Genomic DNA, 14,548 nt, shown 5'->3' with positions numbered 1-14,548 from the left:
GACCGATATGGGCCGTTCGCACCAAATTCGTGATGATTGGCCAAGCATGCACTATGACCCGCATGCTTAGCCAATCACAGCGCCGTCAGTAGAGAGTGCTGTAATTGGCCAAAGCCAGGGTGGCTTTGGCCAATTATGGCTCAGGGGGTTTAGAACACGACCCACACTATATAAGGCCGCCTGCATGGCGGCCCTGTGTAGTGTGTTCCGGCGTGCTTAGAGAGAGAGAGAGACAGTGTCATTTCATTTGAGTTAGCTAGATTAGGCAGGACAGTCAGTGAGTTATCTGCACTTACAGTGTATTGTGTATATATATGCATCCCAGGTGTTGTGTATATATATATATACACTGTATTCAGTTTAGCTAGATCCGTTCCTGTTATCTTCCTACAGACAGGCAGGCTTGTCCTGTTACAGTATTTACAGCTACCTGAAGAAAATTGCTGGTGTTCTTTTGATCCTATTAGTACCACAGTCAGGCAGCTAAACTATTTACAGTTAGTATAGTGCGTCCTCCTCACAGTGTTCAGTTAAAGCTACAAGTTAGTTTAGTGTGACCTCTGCACAGTGTTCAGCTAAAACTACAAGTTAGTGTAGTGTGTCCTCCTCACAGTGTTCAGCTAAAGCTACAAGTTAGTTTAGTGTGACCTCTGCACAGTGTTCAGCTAAAGCTACAAGTTAGGGTAGTGCGTCCTCCTCACAGTGTTCAGCTAAAGCTACAAGTTAGTTTAGTGTGACCTCTGCACAGTGTTCAGCTAAAGCTACAAGTTAGTGTAGTGCGTCCTCTGAACAGTGTTCAGCTAAAACTACAAGTTAGTGTAGTGTGACCTCTGCACAGTGTTCAGCTGAAACTACAAGTTAGTGTAGTGCGTCCCCTGAACAGTGTTCAGCTAAAGCTACAAGTTAGTGTAGTGCGTCCTCCTCACAGTGTTCAGCTAAAACTACAAGTTAGTTTTTTGCGAGCTCTGCACAGTGTTCAGCTAAAGCTACCTGTAGAAGGTTGGTGGTGTTCTCATACTACAGGCAGGCAGTTGATTTTGCTAGCTGCAGTATCAGTATATATATATATATATATATATATATATATATCCCAGCTTAGTGCAGCTACAGGCCATTAGTATGTCTGGAAGGCCAACAAGGAGAGGCAGACAGTCACAAGCCAATAAAAGAGGGCAAGCAGGCTCTGTGTCTAGAGGCAACAGTGCTGGTCGTGGAGACGGTGCATTCTCATCAGCACGTGGCCATGGGACACGCTTGGCCTTTTTTTCGACAGCTGGCCGTGTTGAGCCTCAACATGCGGAAGACTTGGTCGAGTGGATGACCAAGCCGTCCTCATCCTCCTCATCCTCTCTCACCCATGCTCAGGGTACTTTGTCTGGCAAAACAGCTGCCAACGCGGCCTCTTTCCTCAGCTCAATGGCATCAGTGACTCCTTCCCTAGCCCCACCATGTCCTCCTGAGGAGTCGCTCGAACTGTTTGACCACAGTGTTGGGTACATGCTCCAGGAGGATGCACAGCGTTTAGAAGGCTCTGATGATGATACTGAGCTAGATGAAGGCAGTAACATGAGCAAGGACAGAGGGGGTGCCCAAGAAGGACAGCAATCTGGCAGTCATGCTCCCCCTGCTGCAGCATACTGCCAGGTTTGCTCCAGTGATGAGGAGGGAGGGGATGATGAGGACACTGAATCAACGTGGGTGCCTGATAGGAGAGAGGAGGAGGAGTCACATCACCAACGAGGCAGGATGCCCTCCAGGGGCCAGCCTAAGGGGAGCACACTGACTGCATCACACCCCAAAGCTCTGCATGTGCAGGGCGCTGCTGTCTCTGCGTTTTATTCCAAAAGTTCTTTGGTGTGGGCCTTTTTTGAGACGAGTGCATCAGATTGCACCGCTGCTATTTGCAACATATGTCTCAAGCGTATCTCGCGTGGCCAAAACATCTCCCACTCGGGCACCACATGCTTGACCAGACATATGTTGACCTGCCATGCAGTTCGTTGGCAAGCGTATCTAAAAGACCCACACCAAAGAACAAAGAGGACCTCCCTTTGCTCCTCATCAGCTGAGATCTCCAACCCCACTATACCTTCAGTCCTCTCTGAGACCTGCACTGAGAGGAATGAAGGTGTAGAATTAGGTGTGTCACAGCCAAGTACTTGTGGGCAATCTGCTTTCGGTACACCAACGTCATATTGTACCAGGCAAATGTCCCTGCCCCAGCTGCTGCACTGCCGAAAGAAGTTCGCTCCCAGCCATCCACATGCCCAGCGGTTGAATGCTAGCTTGGCAAAATTGCTAGCACTTCAACTGCTGCCTCTTCAGTTGGTAGATTGCCCCCTTCCGTGAGTTTCTGGAATGTGCGGTTCCTCAGTGGCAGGTACCCAAACACCACTTTTTCTCACGGAAGGCGATTCCGGCTCTCTACCGTCATGTGGAAGGCAATGTCCATGCCTCGCTGGACAGGGTCGTCGGCGGTGAGGTGCATATTCCGCTGACTCATGGTCCAGCAGGCATGGACAGGGACGTTACCTAAGTTTCACCGTGCATTGGATGACTCTGCTGGCAGCTGGGAAGAATGTAGGACAAGGTGCAGTAGTGTTGGAGGTTGTTCCGCCACCACGTCTCCAAAATGCCACTACTAATGATTGTGACCCACCTCTCTCCTCCACTACCTCCTCTTCTTCTTCCTCCATGGCCTCTTCCTGTGCTTTGTCCTCGGAACCAGCAGTTCTCCGTAGCCGTTCAAGGGGCTACGCAAGTATGCAGGCCAAAAGATGCCATGCGGTGCTTGAGCTGGTGTGCTTGGGGGACAGGAGCCACACTGCGGCAGAGGTTCTGTCAGCTCTGCAGGGGCAGGTTCAGAGGTGGTTGACGCCATGCCAACTTAAGGCAGGAATGGTGGTTTGCGACAATGGCACCAACCTCCTCTTTGCCCTCCGACAGGGACAAATGACCCATGTGCCCTGTTTGGCTCACGTCCTTAACTTGGTGGTGCAGCGGTTCTTGGGCAGGTACCCGGGCTTACAGGATGTCCTGAGGCAGGCCAGGAAAGTCTGTGTGCATTTCTGTCGGTCATATAATGCCAGTGCTCGGCTGGCAGACCTCCAAAAGGAGTTTAACCTGCCCAAGAACCACCTAATCTGTGACATGCCCACCAGGTGGAACTCAACGTTGGCCATGCTGCAGCGGCTGTGCATGCAGCAGAGGGCCATCAATGAGTACCTGTGCGACTATGGCACCAGGACAGGGTCAGGGGAGCTTGTTTTTTTTTCCCCACGCCAGTGGGCCATGATCAGGGATGCATGCCATTTGTCACCATTTGAGGAGGCCACGAGGATGGTGAGCAGTGACAGTGCATGCATCAGTGACACTGTCCCCCTTGTCCACCTGTTGGAGCACACGCTGCGTGGAATAATGGACAGGGCACTTGAGGCAGAACAAGGCAGGAAGAGGAGGACTTCCTTAGCTCTCAAGGCCCCCTTTATCCAGACAGTGTTCCTGCGTGCCCGCCGATCAAACAGGAAGAGGATGAGGAGGAGGAGGAGGAGGAGGAGGATTGTGTTAGTATGGAGGTGGAGCCTGGCACTCAGCATCAGCAGCAGTCTTTAAGGGATCAGTCCCAAGAAACACATGGACTTGTACGTGGCTGGGAGGAGGTGGCTGCGGACCATGTTGTCCTTAGTGACCCAGAGGACTCCAGACCAAATGCCTCAGCAAACCTATGCTGCATGGCCTCCCTGATCCTGCAAAGCCTGCTTAATGATCCTCGTATTCGTGGTATCAAGGAGAAGGACCAATACTGGCTGGCAAGCCTCCTTGATCCACGTTACAAGGGTAAGGTTGCGGACCTTATCTTGCTGTCGCAGAGGGAGCAGAGGATGAAACATCTTCGGAAGGCCTTGCAGAAAGGTCTGTGCAACGCGTTCCCAGAGACTGGGAGGTTACAAACCCCTGTTTCTGAGGGTTGTTGAGGCTTCGGTTGGTCAAAGAAGGAGCGGTGGAGAAGGTGGCCGTCTGACCGATGCGTTCAGACAATTTTTTAGTCCGCAGCCCCAAGGTATGATCGGTTCCAGCAATCATCACCAGCATCTGTTTTACATGGTGCAGGAATACCTAGGGGCAAGATCTGACTTGGACACCTTTCCCACTGAAAATCCTCTGGGTTACTGGGTCTTGAGGATGGATCACTGGCCAGAGCTTGCACAGTATGCAATTGAGCTACTGGCCTGTCCTGCATCCAGCGTACTTTCGGAACGCACATTCAGTGCTGCTGGAGGCTTTGTAACCGATCACAGGGTGCGTCTGTCCACCGACTCGGTCGATCGACTGACCTTCATAAAAATGATCAGTCTTGGATCACCACCAGCTACCAAGCACCTGATGCTGATGTAACCGAATAATTTTTTTTTAAATCTCAGATCCCTTCAAAGACTGCCTATGCTGATGCTGAATGACTAGCCTGAGTAATTATCCTCTTCCCCCTCAATGAGCACGCTGATAGCTTGTAAGAACATTTTTGGTTCTGGGCGCCGCCACCAGTGCCTAAGGCCCAACTTTTCAGCCCCTGTTTAACAGGGGCATGTAATTACAATTTTTGATGCAATACTTTGCAGTAGGGCTCGTTCCTGCGTTCCAACTAGAGTATCTGTGAGGGGTTGCAGTGTTGTGGCACCAGCACCAGTGCCTAAGGCCTAATTGTTCAGCCCCTGTTTAACAGGGGCGTGTAATTACAATTTTTGATGCAATACTTTGCAGCAGGGCTCGTTTCTGCGTTCCAACTAGAGTATCTGTGAGGAGTTGCAGTGTTGTGGCACCAGCACCAGTGCCTAAGGCCCAATTTTTTGAGCCCCTGTTTAACAGGGGCGTGTAATTACAATTTTTGATGCAATACTTTGCAGCAGGGGTCATTCCTGCGTTCCAACTAGAGTATCTGTGAGGGGTTGCAGTGTTGTGGCACCAGCACAGTGCCTAAGTTCCAATTTTTCAGCCCCTGTTCAACAGGGGCATGTAATTACAATTCTTGATCTAATATTTCACAGCAGGGCCCGTTTCTGCGCCCACCAAGAGCGAGTGAGGACTTACAGTGTTGTGGCATCAGCACCACCACCACCACCAAAGGCCCAATTTTTCTGCCACTGTTCAACAGGGGCATGTAATTACAATTCTTGATCTAATATTTCACAGCCGGGCCCTGTGAGGGCTTACAGTGTTGTGGCCACAACAACACCTAAGGCCCAAATTTCTGCTGAGTATATAGGGCAGGCCCCTACTTTCAAACATCCAACTTACAAACGACTCCTACTTGCAAACGGAAGGAGACAACAGGAAGTGAGATGAAATCTACCCCTAGGGAAATTCTGTCCTCTAAGAGTTAATATGGGAAAAACATTTCTATCACCAATCCTTGTTTCACAAAAAAAAAAACAAATTTTCAAAAAACATTTGTCATTGGGACAAAAAGTGAGGTGAAATCTTCTGAAGAGGAGCACAGACAGCAAAACAAATGTCACAGGGGTGATAACCCTTCCCTATGTTTTCCAAAAAGCTTAAAATAGATTTTTTTGGCTGGAGCTAAACAGGTTAAAAATGTACCAGTTCAAAATTACAAACAGATTCTACTTAACAACAAACCTACAGTCCCTGTTTGGTTTGCACCGCCTGTATACTGCTGTTTCCTTTTTTAATTTGGGTGCAGGGTTCCCCTTATTATCCTTACAAGACCCAAAGGGCCTGGTAATGGACTGGGGGGTACCCATGCCGTTTGTCTCACTGATTTTCATCCATATTGCTAGGACCCGACATTACATTAAAGCCGCAAGCAGTTTTAAATGACTTTTTTTCCTTTAAAAATGTCATTTTGTGCAGGGACTGTTCTAAGCACTGGAAACACGCGCCACTTTACAGGCATACTATAGACACCCCCCAGGTACGATATTTAAAGGAATATTTCACTTTTTTTTTTTTAACTTCAGGCATCATTAAAATCACTGCTCCCGAAAAACGGCCGTTTTTAAAAGTTTTTTTGTATTGATACATGTCCCCAGGGGCAGGACCCGGGTCCCCAAACCCTTTTTAGAACAATACCATGCAAATTAGCCTTTAAAATGAGCACTTTTGATTTAAAACGTTCGAGTCCCATAGACGTCAATGGGGTTCTAACGTTCGTGCGAATTTTCGGCCCGTTCGCAGGTTCTGGTGCGAACCAAACCGGGGGGGTGTTCGGCTCATCCCTACTCTTAAGATACAAATTCTAATTTTACATCAGTGTAAAGAGCAAGAGAACTAGAGGCAATAAGAATAGGAGCAATGTATGAAAACATCAAATGAGGAACATATATTTATATACAGAAAAATATATATGAATTAATTTAAATTAAATTTTTTTTTTTTTTTAAATTCAGGAATCTGGGGATCATTCTACCAGATTTACTACCACTTTCCACTCTTAATATAAGAAAATGGAAAGAATCCTCCCTAGACATTGGAATATATTGCAACAAGATCCCCACCTTAAAGCCATTCTTCCAGGCTTTAAAAAAATAAAAATTATATATATATATATATATATATATATATATATATATATATATATATATATATATATATACAGTATAATATATTAACATACCTTTAAAATATTCTGCAATGGATGTGTTCATTATTGACACTGCATCTTGTTGGTATAGGGTAAGAGCAGAAAATAAACCTCAATGGTAACATCTTCAGTGTTTAGGAGGGAAAATATATGTATAAGTGAAAAGCTCAAAGAGAAACTAATAGGCAAAAACCCCAGGACCTAGTGCAACCATCAGTATCACCAGGTGCATAAGAAAAAAAGGTTAATCTAAATATAAGCAAACGATATTGCACCAACCCGCATAAGGGAACCGCATATACAGACATTGAGAAGCAGGACCCAAGATATTGGCCAAGATATCTATGAGCCGCCAATATTTGAACGGTAGAACCACTATGGGATATACAAAACAAACATACATATAACTACATTTTTATTCATCCAATAACCATCCCAATGTTAGTTCATATAGAGGGTGTGGTCCTTACCCTATTTAGGGGTTCATAATTGCATTCAGCCAAGTGTCAGCAACTTTTTTATATACAAAGAACAGGTGCAAATACCCCAAATGCCTGCAGATGGTGTCTGGGTCTCCCCAGAACCCAATAGTCCAGCAAGACCAACCCTTAAAAAGACAGTAGGGGCAGTCACTGGGGAGCTGGGTGGGCGATTGGCCAGATTGAGAGAGGTCTCAATCTGGCCAATCATAAACCAATGCCTATATGGATGCCCAAGAACCAGTAGGAGGCGGGGCGCCAAAACGGCGCCTAACAAATATATGTATAAGCCCCCTGTTGCCTGCAACCTCGCTATCAGTACAACCACCGCCATCGCACTAACCCGGGTGTGGCAGAAGGCAGATGTGACGCTCAATCCCGCCTATAGGTGGAAGTGATGTCAACACAGTCACGGATAGCTGCCACGTCTGGAAGTGCATTCCAGCGTGGTTGCACATCCTCATAGCAGCCAGGCAAGAACCCCCACACCAGCAGCTAAAACCAGCCCCAGGCAAAATGCCCCAGACAGAACCAAGCCAAGGACATGGCGCAAGTAAGCACACACAACATCTCGCGGTCCAGACCAGAAACAGGCAAAGCATAACCAAAAAATAACACACAACTTAAATAAACCACTAAAAATCAATATAACACACTCCCAATAGAAAGACGAAAGACTAATGATAGATGATAAAAAATATTTTTTTGGGGGGGAGGGGGGTATATATGTGTGTGTGTGTGTATATATATATAGTTGTGCTCATAAGTTTACATACCCTGGTAGAATTTATGATTTCTTGGCCATTTTTCAGAGAATATGAATGATAACACAAAAACATTTCTTTCACTCATGGTTAGTGTTGTGATCAGTGCAAATGACCCTGATCAAAAGTTTACATACCCCAGTTCTTAATACAGTGTATTGCCCCCTTTGACATCAATGACAGCTTGAAGTCTTTTGTGGTATTTGTGGATGAGGCTCTTTATCTTCTCAGATGGTAAAGCTGCCCATTCCTCTTGGCAAAAAGCCTCCAGTTCCTTTAAATTCTTGGGCTGTCTTGCATGAACTGCACGTTTGAGATCTCCCCAGAGTGGCTCAATGATATTGAGGACTGAGATGGCCACTCGAGGACCCTCACTTTTTTTTGCTGTAACCAATGGCAGGTCGACTTGGCCTTGTGTTTTGGATCATTGTCATGTTGGAATGTCCAAGTACGTCCCATGCGCAGCTTCCTGGCTGATGAATACAAATGTTCCTCCAGTATTTTTTGATAACATACTGCATTCATCTTGCCATCAATTTAGACCAAATTTTCTGTGTCTAACACATCCCCAAAACATCAGCGATCCAGTGTTTTAATTGGGCCCAGAGTGTTAATATTTTGTGTGGCCACTATTATTTTCCAGCACTACCTTAACCATCCTGGACATGGAGTTCACCAGAGCTTCACAGGTTGCCACTGGAGTCCTCTTCCACTCCTCCCTGACAACATCACGAAGATGACAACATCACCTTCCATTTGAGGATGCCCCCCAGATACTCAATAGGGTTTAGGTCTGGAGCCATGCTTGGCCAGTCTATCACCTTTACCCTCACCTTCTTTAGCAAGGCAGTGGTTGTCTTGGAAGTGTATTGGGGTCGTTATCATGTTGGAATACTGCCCTGCGGCCCAGTCTCTGAAGGGAGGAGATCATGCTCTGCTTCAGTATGTCACAGTACATGTTGGCCATTCATGGTTCCCTCAATGAACTGTAGCTCCCCAGTGCCAGCAGCACTCATGCAGCCCCAGACCATGACACTCCCACCACCATGCTTGACTATAGGTAAGACACACTTGTCTTTGTACTCCTCACCTCGTTGCCACCACATATGCTTGACACCATCTGAACCAAATAAGTTTATCTTGGTCTCATCAGACCACAGGACATGGTTCCAGTGATTCATGTCCTTAGTCTGCTTGTCTTCAGCAAACTGTTTGCGGGCTTTCTTGTGCATCATCTTTAGAAGAGGCTTCCTTCTGGGATGACAGTCATGCAGACCAATTTGATGCAGTGTGCGGCATATGGTTTGAGCACTGACAGGCTGACCCCCCACCCCTTCAACCTCTGCAGCAATGCTGGCAGCACTCATATGTCTATTTTCCAAAGACAATCTCTGGATATGACGCTGAGCATGTGCACTCAACCTCTTTGGTCAACCATGGCAAGGCCTGTTCTGAGTGGAAACTGTCCTGTTAAACCGCTGTATGGTCTTGGCCACTGTGTTGCAGCTCAGTTTCAGGGTCTCGGCAATCTTCTTATAGCCTAGGCCAACTTTATGTAAAGCAACAATTCTTTTTTTCAGATCCTCAGAGAGTTCTTTGCCTCAAGGTGCCATGTTGAACTTCCAGTGACTAGTATGAGAGAGTGAGAGCGATGGCACCAAATTTAACACACCTGCTCCCCATTAACACCTGAGATCTTGTAACACTAACAAGTCACATGACACCGGGGAGGGAAAATGGCTGATTGGACCCAATTTGGACATTTTCACTTAGGGCTGTACTCACTTTTGTTGCCAGCAGTTTAGACATTAATGGCTGTGTGTTGAGTTATTTTGAGGGGACAGCAAATTTATACTGTTATACAAGCTGTACACACACTACTTTACATTGTAGCAAAGTGTCATTTCTTCAGTGTTGTCACATGAAAAGATATAATAACATTTTTACAAAAATGTGAGGGGTGTACTCACTTTTGTGAGATACTGTATATAAGAAAAGGTCCAGAGGATCGCTGCACTTAAAATTTCTTTATTGAACCAAATGTCAAAAAAACATTGCATGATGTGTAAGTTCATTACGTTTTGGGCTCACAAGCTTACGCCCTTCTTCAGATCAAACACGCATCTAAAGTCAAAGTTACACACATGGCTTAAATACCATAATTTTACACATTTGGGATCAATTATGTGATTAGTAATCGATCAAATACAAATTAGATCCTTTTCTTATATGTATAAGAAAAGGATCTAATTTGTATTTGATCGATTACTAATCACATAATTGATTCCAAATGTGTAAAATAAGTATATCCTTATATCACAGGTGGAGAAATGGTTAGCAAAGCGTAGAGCCCTCCCATATTTCAACAGAAGCTTTCAACTTGTTTAATCTGTCAAAAAGAAACATGTAGGGGGCATGTCCTGGCAATGGAGGAGTGAGGACGTGTGTCTCCACAGCTCCGTACCACTATTTAACCAAGGGGGGTTTTCACCCTCTTACAACTCCTGCTATGTCCCAGAGGGATCGGCTGTCCTCACAAACACTGAGGAACAATCGCACGAGACAGGGGAATGGTACTTCCCTGGGACCCGCGGGCAGAGCTGCAAGGCTTCCAAGATAGCACTGGCCACAAAGGCCCAGCACACCGCTGCCCAGCTCCAGCAGCCTGTAGCTTCCCCAATTCCCTCCCCAGGGTCTGTGAGTGAATCTGTCCCCCCCACCTCCCCGGGCTCCAAGGAATACCCAGACAGAGGCTCTAAAGCCCTAGACCCCCTGGGGGATGAGAACATCAGGTGCCATATTTGGTTGCTCCCTACCAGGGAGGACCTGGAATGCTTTGCTGACAGGGTAGAGAAAACTTTCAAGGAGGACATTGCATAGCTAAAAACTGACACCTCATACCTGGGCAGCAGAGTGGAGTTCCTGGAGCAGAGATTTGAAGAAGCACTCCCAGTCATCTCTAAGCTGCAGGCTAAATGCATCACACAGGACCAGCAGATTGAAACTTTGCTCTGATAGTTAGATGTGGAAAACCGCAGTCGGCAGGCAAATATTAGAATCAGGGGCCTACCAGAAGCCACAGCCTCCAAGGACATTATCCCCACTATTTAACCAAGGGGGGTTTTCACCCTCTTACACCCTCTTACAACTCCTGCTATGTCCCAGAGGGATCGGCTGTCCTCGCAAACACTGAGGAACAATTGCACGAGACAGGGGCCGCTGGAATGGTACTTCCCTGTGACCCGCGGGCAGAGCTGCGAGGCTTCCAAGATAGCACTGGCCACAAAGGCCCAGAAGGCAGCTAAGGCCTCCCAGCACACCGCTGCCCAGCTCCAGCAGCCTGTAGCTTCCCCAATTCCCTCCCCAGGGTCTGTGAGTGAATCTGTCCCCCCCACCTCCCCGGGCTCCAAGGAATACCCAGACAGAGGCTCTAAAGCCCTAGACCCCCTGGGGGATGAGAACATCAGGTGCCATATTTGGTTGCTCCCTACCAGGGAGGACCTGGAATGCTTTGCTGACAGGGTAGAGAAAACTTTCAAGGAGGACATTGCATAGCTAAAAACTGACACCTCATACCTGGGCAGCAGAGTGGAGTTCCTGGAGCAGAGATTTGAAGAAGCACTCCCAGTCATCTCTAAGCTGCAGGCTAAATGCATCACACAGGACCAGCAGATTGAAACTTTGCTCTGATAGTTAGATGTGGAAAACCGCAGTCGGCAGGCAAATATTAGAATCAGGGGCCTACCAGAAGCCACAGCCTCCAAGGACATTATCCCCACTGTGGTGGGCATATTTAAGGAAATAGAACTGCCTGCCACTGCCACGGTGGGGAACGATCGCGCCCATAGGGCACTCAGACCTCCTTCTCAGGATGTGGAGAATCCAAGGCACATCATATGTAAGTTACATAAATACACGCTTAACCACTTCTATACTGGGCACTTATACACCTTCCTGCCCAGACCAATTTTCGGCTTTCAGCGCTGTCGCACTTTGAATGACAATTGCGCCGTCATGCTACACTGTACCCAAACTAAATTTTTATCATTTTGTTCCCACCAATAGAGCTTTCTTTTAGTGGTATTTGATCACCTCTGGGATTTTTAATTTCTGCTAAACAAACAAAAAAAGACCGAAAATTTTGAAAAAAAAATGTTTTTTTTGTTTCAGTTACAAAACTTTGTAAATAAGTAAGTTTTCTCCTTCACCGATGGGCACTGATGGGGCTGCACTGACAGGCACTGATAAGGTGGCACTAATGGGCACCGATGAGGTGGCACCAATGAGGTGGCACTGATGAGGTGGCATTGATGGGCACTGATGATGGGCACTAATATGCGGCACTGATAGGCGGCACTGATTGGCACTAATAGGATGGCACAGATTTGAGGCATGGATGGGCACGGATAGGTGGCATGGATGGGCACTGATAGATGGCATGGATGGGCACTGATAGGCGGCATGGATGGGCATGGATGGGCACTGATAGGTGGCACTGATGTACTGTTATGTATGGTAGTGATGATGCCAATCAGTGCCTAAAAATAATGCCTGCCAATCAGTAATGCCCATTGTGAGCACTGATTGGCATCCATTGTGGGCACTGATTGGCATCCCTGGTGGTCTAGGGTGGTATCCCTGCTGTTGTGCCTTAGACCCCCTGGGTCTCCCAAGCTGGGTCTTGAATGACCACACATATTGCGCAGACGACCTCCAGTGGAGTCTGGGGTCACCCACGATGTGTGCTGAGCCACCCTGATACTGTTTTACACTAACTTTGTCTTATACTAATAGTGACAAATGTGAAAAATAAACTCTGCGCCAACATATAAATAAAGTTTCAAATATGCTGCTCCCCTGAAAAAGTGAGACACTTCTAGGTTCAAATATAGTGAGGTAGGGGGCGCTAATTAAATATAGCACGACTGCCATCGTGAATTAATGTGAATAACTAGACCATATATAAACACACAATAAATGTCCATAGGTGAAAATCTTGAATTGGATAAAAATATATAAGTGCTAAAAAAACAGTCCCAAAAAAAGAAAAAACATGAATTTCTAATTGAAAGAAATTTGTTGCAAGGTGATCTTAATTTCTACACTTGATAGTGAGCAATCCTTCACCAAACAAATATCAACACCCAACGTGAGCAGATGAAAAGGCTGCTTACCAGATGTATTTGACTTCTTTACTTAAAAAGAAAGACAAATATCGCTTTGGCAGATTTATGCCTGCTCGCATATGTGCATGACTTGGAGATGTACAATGAACCCTCTTCCTCACAGTTTAAGGCAGGATATGTAAAAAAAAAATGAAAAAACATCCATAGCGTGATACTGTTTATTAAAAAAGTAATAAAAAAGAGTAGCCGATTGGCTCCTTACATTAGGAAGTGCCTACCCGGCACTGGGGCTGCTGGCTTGTCACAAATGGGTATGGCTGGATCTGTGCCACGTCCACCGCTGTGGATGGCATCCGTTCCACTGACCACAAGAGACAACCAGAGGACCGGATATGGCATAGAACAGCATGACCAGGTACCGCCTCATCTTGCCTAGTTTGCACCACAACCCGCGGTCAATTGTTATGGAAAAAGACTCCCCCCTTCCTCACCTATAGCACATCGTTAGATGTGTTGGAGGGAGACAGAGATTCCTTACCCCACCATGCTGGCACCCCACGTAGGGCACGTAGGCATTCCCCACGTAGGCCACCCTTTATTGGATATTGATCCCCATTGAGATCCTGAGTGAGGGCTTGGGACCTTTCCCCCTAGGGGGCAGGGCCCCAAGCATGACTCACAGATGTTTAGACAGTTACTATGTTTTCTGCCATACTGTTATGTTTGTTATGTTTTTACCGCTAATTTTACATTCTTCCTTCCCCCTTCACCTTTCTCCTCTTCTTCTCCCAGGAGAGGCCTTCTACATCATCGCCCACACCGAGCACACCAACGTATTCAGCACATCAACCGTCCTCTAGATCAGTGTTTCTCAACTCCAGTCCTCAAGGCGCCCCAACAGGTCAAGTTTTCAGGATTTCCCTTAGATGAAACAGCTGTAGTAATTACTAAGGTAGTGAAATTGATCAAATCACCTGTGCAAAATAATGGAAAGCCAGAAAACATGACCTGTTGGGGCGCCTTGAGGACTGGAGTTGAGAAACACTGCTCTAGATCCTCCATGACTACTCTAAAGGTAAGCTCCTATAATGTCTGGGGCCTTTGTTCCCCAGGCAAACATAGCAAGTTGTGGTGGGAGCTAAAAAGGCTTGGGGCACAGGTGATTTGCAAGAGCAGGATACCCATTTTACCCCCCATTCAATTCCTAATCTACCCACTGAACTCTGCAGTCAGTGGTTCCTTAGCACCTCCCCGATATCTATCGCAATCCACAAATCCTGCCCCTTACAGCCCACTGGGAATAAAATAGATCCTCTGGGAAGATACGTCTTCCTGAAGGGCAGCATTGCTGGACAAATGTATACGTTTGCCACGATCTATGCCCCTAACTCTAACCAACTCACCTTCATTGACACAACATTGGAGCAATTGGCCGAATTTAAGGAAGGTCTCCTGGCCCTTGGGGTGTATTTTAACGTTAGCCCTGACACCCTACTCGACACGTCCTGTACCAGACCCTCACACTCCTATGCTTTCCTCACTTTCGTAGAATCCTCCAGTCCCACCTTTTGATGGACAGCT

This window comes from Aquarana catesbeiana, linkage group LG05, assembly GCF_042186555.1.
Source record: "Aquarana catesbeiana isolate 2022-GZ linkage group LG05, ASM4218655v1, whole genome shotgun sequence".
Classification (NCBI taxonomy): Eukaryota; Metazoa; Chordata; class Amphibia; order Anura; family Ranidae; genus Aquarana; species Aquarana catesbeiana.
This window is presented reverse-complemented; position numbering follows the sequence as displayed.